The 6273-nt window shown below is 43.9% G+C and overlaps 1 non-coding gene across 1 annotated transcript; it reads right to left on the bottom strand.

Moving 5' to 3' along the window:
• Window positions 1-674: 674 nt before the first annotated feature.
• LOC140820340 (small nucleolar RNA R71) lies at window positions 675-780 on the bottom strand. Its single transcript, XR_012115417.1, has one exon. It is a non-coding gene; the product is annotated as a small nucleolar RNA R71 (small nucleolar RNA).
• Between the last annotated feature and the right edge of the window lie 5493 nt (window positions 781-6273).

Here is a 6273-nt window from a genome sequence, read left to right as displayed (position 1 = left end):
CAGTGCAAGTTTTGCTCGATCAAGTTTTTGGCGCCGTTGCCGGGGACTGTTAATCTACAATCTTATTTTTAGTCATTTCCTTTAGCATTATTTCATTTCTCTTGAGATAACACTTCAAATTTTCTTACAGATATCCCTTCCAGTGCATGCCAAAGTCACTTGACGTGGAGCTTGAATTCGATCCTGAAATTGAAAGAACCTTCCGCAGGAGGAGACAACAGCAGAGGCTTAAAGAACTATGGAGAGACACGAGCCAGAACGTGAGGAGGAACAGCGTGAGGAGAGACATATCGAGATGCCACGCCGCATACCAATGCTGGAGTATGCCCAACCTTCTTTGGAGGGTGCACGCCCTAGCATTGTGAGACCTATCGTGCGGGCAAATCACTTCGAAATCAAACCAGCCATTATCCAGATGATTCAGAACACCGTCCAATTTGGAGGAACTTCTGTGGACGATCCCAACACACACATCGCGGATTTTCTTGAGATTTGCGATACTTTTAAATTTAATGGAGTTTCTGATGATGCTGTTAGACTGCGTTTATTTCCTTTCTCTTTGCGTGATAAAGCTAAAGCTTGGTTGAATTGTTTACCTGTAGGTTTGATCGCTACATGGGAGGACATGGCGAAGGCGTTTCTCATCAAATACTTTCCTCCATCGAAGACCATGAAGCTGCGGGCAGACATCACAACATTTGCTCAGTTCGATCAAGAGTCACTATATGAGGCGTGGGAGCGTTTCAAGGATCTATTACGAAGATGCCCACATCACGAGTTACCACTTGGGTTAGTCGTTCAAACTTTTTATTACGGTTTGCTTACTCCTAACCGTACTATGATAGATGCTGCTGCGTGTGGGAACCTGTTGAGGAAGACTACGGAAAAAGGATATGAGTTGTTGGAGGAGATGGCTGCTAGCAGTTATCATCCTCAATCTGACAGAAACAACCAGCGGAGAAGTGCTGGAGTGCACCAGGTAACTGATTTTTCTGCTATTACTGCACAACTTGATGCTTTAAACAGGAAAATAGATGGCTTGAACTTGGGTGGCACGGCTATGCGTTTGCAAGAGGTATTCTGTGAGAAATGTGGAGGTGAGCACTATGTGAAAGACTGTCAATATGACAATCCATTCTATGTGCCCGAAGGAGCACCTGTGCATCAAGTGGGAGTCCAAAACCGTCCACGGAATGACCTTACTCGAACACATATAATCCTGGGTGGAGGCAACATCCCAACTTCTCATGGGGCGGTCAAAACAGTCAGAATAGGCCGCAAGGAGGACAACAATATGGGAAACAACCGATGTACAGATCCGATCCTCCTAGAGAAGAAAAGTCCAACTTGGAACAAATGATGTCTAAGTTTATCTCATCCACTGAAACTCGACTCCAAAACCAAGATGCATCAATAAAGGGGCTCGAGAATCAAATTGGACAGTTGGCCAAGATGATAGCAAGTCGAGAGCCGGGCACCTTGCCAAGTAATACCGAGACTAATCCAAAAGAGCAAGTGAAGGCCATTGAGTTGAAGAGTGGAAAGATTTTGGAGCCTAGAGAGAAAGAGAAAAGCCAAGTACCGGATGAGCAGGCTGAGGCGTCAAAAGGTAAGTCATCTAACTCTACACCAGCACCCACGGCACATCCTAGGATTGTTATTCCCCCGCCTTTCCCTGCAGCATTGAAAAAGGCAAAACTAGATGCACAATTCGGTAAATTTCTTGAGGTGTTTAAAAAATTGCATATCAATATTCCCTTTGCCGATGCTTTAATGCAAATGCCTAGTTATGCCAAATTCTTGAAGGACATCTTAGCTAACAAGCGAAAATTGGAGGATCACATGACAGTGAACTTGACTGAGAGTTGCTCTGCTTTGGTGCAAAACAAAATCCCACCGAAACTAAAAGACCCAGGGATTTTTTCTATCCCTTGCATGATTGGTGATGTTGTTTTTCGTAAAGCATTGTGTGATCTTGGTGCAAGTATTAATCTGATGCCCTTATCTGTTTTCAGGAAACTCGGATTAGGAGAGCCTAAGCCGACGAGGATGTCTTTACAACTGGCTGACAGGTCTGTCAAGTACCCCCGCGGAGTGATTGAGGATGTGCTAGTGAAAGTGGACAAGTTTATCTTTCCTGCGGACTTCGTGGTGCTTGATATGGATGAGGATGAGGAGATGCCTCTGATTTTGGGTAGACCGTTCCTTGCGACTGGCAAGGCACTAATTGATGTGCAAGAAGGGAAGTTGCGATTGAGAGTGGGCGACGAAGAGATTATTTTTGATGTGTTTAATGCACTTAAGCACACACTGCATTCTGATAGTTGTTTTAGAATTGATGCATTTGACTCTCTTGCGTCTAACTATGTGCAGGATGCTCTTAGGGACCCTTTGGAGGCCACTATCGATACTGAATTGGGAGAAGAGGAATTGGATGAGGAAGGAGCCGAAATTGTGGCACACTTTAATGCCAACCAACCATGGAGAAAGCCAATGAGGATGCGACTAGAGGATCTAGGAGAACGAAGAGATTTGACCCCTCAAAGGTCAAGCATCGAGGATCCCCCAACACTTGAGCTGAAGCCGTTGCCTCCACACCTCAAGTACGTGTACTTAGGTGAGAATAACACTTTACCTGTCATTATTTCTGCTGCTTTGACAAATGTGATGGAGGACAAACTGTTGGAAGTATTGAAAGCACACAAGGGTGCATTTGCGTGGAAGGTGGCGGATATCAAATGGATCAATCCATCAGTCTGCATGCACAAGATCTTGATGGAAGAGAAGTACTCACCTCTTGTGCAACCTCAGCGAAGATTGAATCCTAAGATGCAAGAGGTAGTGAAAGCTGAAACGATTAAGATTCTCGATGCAGGTATTATCTATCCTATATCTGATAGTGCATGGGTAAGTCCTGTTCAATGTGTGCCAAAGAAAGGTGGGATTACTGTTATCACAAATGAAAATAATGAATTAATACCCACTAGGACTGTTACGGGATGGCGTGTGTGCATTGATTATAGAAAATTGAATGATGCCACCCGTAAAGACCACTTTCCCCTTCCCTTTATTGATCAGATGCTTGAGAGGTTAGAGGGTCATGAGTTTTATTGCTTCTTGGATGGGTATTCGGGGTACAACCAAATTATGATTGCGCCGGAGGACCAAGAGAAAACCACTTTCACTTGTCCTTACGACACTTTTGCTTTTCGCCGCATGCCGTTTGGTCTATGTAATGCCCCTGCCACATTTCAACGTTGCATGACCGCTATATTCCATGATATGATAGAAACTTTTCTTGAAATTTTTATGGATGATTTCTCGATATTTGGCTCTTCTTTTGATGATTGTTTGCAGAATCTGACGGTAGTGTTGAGGAGATGTGAGGAGACAAACTTGGTGCTTAATTGGGAAAAATGCCACTTCATGGTACAAGAGGGAATTGTCCTAGGGCACAAGGTTTCGGGGGACGGAATCGAGGTGGACAAGGCAAAGTTGAAGTGATTAAGAACTTACCACCTCCGGCGTCCATAAAGGGAGTTAGAAGTTTTCTAGGCCATGCCGGTTTTTACCGGCGTTTTATCAAAGATTTTTTTAAAGTTGCCAAACCTCTATCTTCTTTACTCATGAAAGATGTACCTTTTGACTTTAATTCTGATTGTTTGCAGGCATACGAGAAGTTGAAGGAGCGCTTGGTGACGGCTCCTGTCTTGGTAGCACCGGATTGGGATCTACCCTTCGAGATCATGTGCGATGCTAGTGATACTGCGGTAGGTGCTGTCCTCGGCCAAAGACAGAACAAGGTATTCCACACTATATACTATGCAAGTAAGACTCTAGATGAGGCACAATAGAATTATGCTACCACCGAAAAAGAGTTACTTGCAGTAGTGTTTGCACTTGACAAGTTTCATGCATATCTTGTTTTGTCTAAAGTCATTGTCTACACTGACCACTCTGCACTTAAACAATTACTTGCTAAGAAAGATGCAAAACCACGCCTACTTCGGTGGATTCTATTGTTGCAAGAATTTGATTTAGAAATAAAAGATAAGAAGGGTGTTGAGAATGTGGTTGCAGATCATTTGTCTAGATTAGAATATATTTGTAATGATTCTGTTGATCATGCTATCGATGATTGGTTCCCGGATGAGCAACTATTTGAGGTGAGAAATTGTCCATGGTATGCAAATTTCGCCAACTTTCTTGTCACAGGCACACCTCCACCGAACCTATCTTTTCACCAACGAAAGAAATTCTTTTCTGACGTAAAATACTATTTTTGGGAGGAACCGTTCTTGTTTAAGATTTGTGCAGATTCCATGATAAGACGGTGTGTTGCGGAGGAAGAGTTTTATAAGATTGTCAACCATTGCCATGACCGTGAGGTAGGTGGTCACTTTGGACCAACAAGGACGGCATCTAAGGTACTCGAATGTGGCTTTTATTGGCCAACCCTCTTTAAAGATGCTCGTTCTTATGTGCTACATTGTGATAAATGCCAACGGTCAGGTAACATCTCTAACCGTCACGAAATGCCTTTAAATAATATCATTGAGTGTGAGGTTTTTGATGTATGGGGGATAGATTTCATGGGACCGTTCCCCAGTTCTTTCACAAAAAAATACATTTTGGTGGCGGTGGATTATGTGTCTAAGTGGGTAGAGGCGGAAGCATACGCCACTAATGATGCTCAAGTGGTTCTAAAATTTTTGAAGAAAAATATTTTTAACCGTTTTGGAACACCACGAGCAATCATTAGTGATGGTGGCACTCATTTTTGCAACAAACTCTTTGAAAAACTTTTGAGCAAATATGGTGTCACACATAAAATCTCTACCCCTTATCACCCACAGAAAAGTGGTCAAGTGGAAGTGTCGAATCGTGAGATTAAGCGAATTTTGGAGGAAGTAGTAGGTGTCAGTAGGAAAGATTGGTCGGTGAGGTTAGATGATGCTCTTTGTGCGTATAGGACTGCTTTTAAAACACCTATAGGCACTACACCGTATAGGCTTTTGTTTGGTAAAGCATGTCATCTACCTGTTGAGTTAGAGCATCGAGCATACTGGGCCACAAAAGCACTAAACTTTAATTTTACTGATGCAGGTGAACAGCGGTTGCTTCAATTGGACCAGTTGGAGGAATTCCGAAATTTGGCCTATGATCTTGCACTGTCTTACAAAGAGAAAACCAAAAAGGCTCATGACAAGAGAATCATCGAGAGAGAATTTAAAGTGGGTGAAAGTGTTCTGCTCTACAACTCCCGGTTGCGCTTGTTTCCCGGTAAATTGAAGTCGCGATGGTCCGGTCCATTCGTGATCTCGAAAGTTTATCCATCGGGAGCTGTCGAATTGAAAGATGGGAAGGACAGGACATTCACGGTCAATGCCCAGCGCCTCAAGCACTACATGGGTGGCACAGTTGAGCCACAACTTGGAATCACACGGTTCCAAGATCATCTGTACTGAGACGGACCGACAGTCAAGCTCTCGACTATAAATTGAGAACTATTCTTTTTTCCTTCATCTTGCATTCAATTTGATTTTAGTGTTATTTTATGTTTTTATTCAAAAAAAAAAAGTGTGAATTGTCCCGAGAGCTCGGCGCTCGGGCGGTAATTTATTACCGCTCGGGCGCGAAGTTCATACAAATGTCCAGAGAGCTTGGCGCTCGGGCGGTAATTTTTTACCGCTCGAGTGCGAACATCTGCCTCTGAAATTTTTTTTCCCGAGGACTCGGCGCTCGAGCGGTAATTTTTTACCGCTCGAGCGCGACTGCTTTTTAAGTCGCGAACCCCTTTCCCCCTTTCATTTTCTGCACGCCCCTACCCTCAAAATCCCTAATTCCTCTTCACTCTCTCCCTCAATTTTTGTGTGCAGGTGGTCGATTTCTTCTCCAAACCTCGGCAAGGCGACTCTTCTTCGTAGGAACACACGCCTAGTTCATCAATCGGGTCTTTGCTCCGGCCATCGTATTCCTCTTCCATCCTTCCACTCCTATGGCTCCTAAAAGACAAAAAGGTAACCCCGGCTCTTCTTCATCGTCTCCCGCGTTTGATAGACATCGTTTTATTAGTGTGGAGGCTAGGGCTCGATACGAGCATGCTAAAATTCATAGGAATCCTATAGCCGAGCGGGGGGTTCGGAAACAATATGAGGACCGCCAATTAGATATTATTGTCGATATGAGAAGGCGTGGATGGGACCAATTCTGTGATCAACCTCATGCGGCGGTAGTCTCGGTGGTGCGTGAATTCTATGCTAATGCCCCCGA

This window comes from Primulina eburnea, chromosome 18 (genome assembly GCF_022965805.1).
Source record: "Primulina eburnea isolate SZY01 chromosome 18, ASM2296580v1, whole genome shotgun sequence".
NCBI lineage: Eukaryota > Viridiplantae > Streptophyta > Magnoliopsida > Lamiales > Gesneriaceae > Primulina > Primulina eburnea.
The sequence above is the reverse complement of the archived record's forward strand: the minus strand, read 5'-3'. Positions and strand labels throughout refer to the sequence as shown.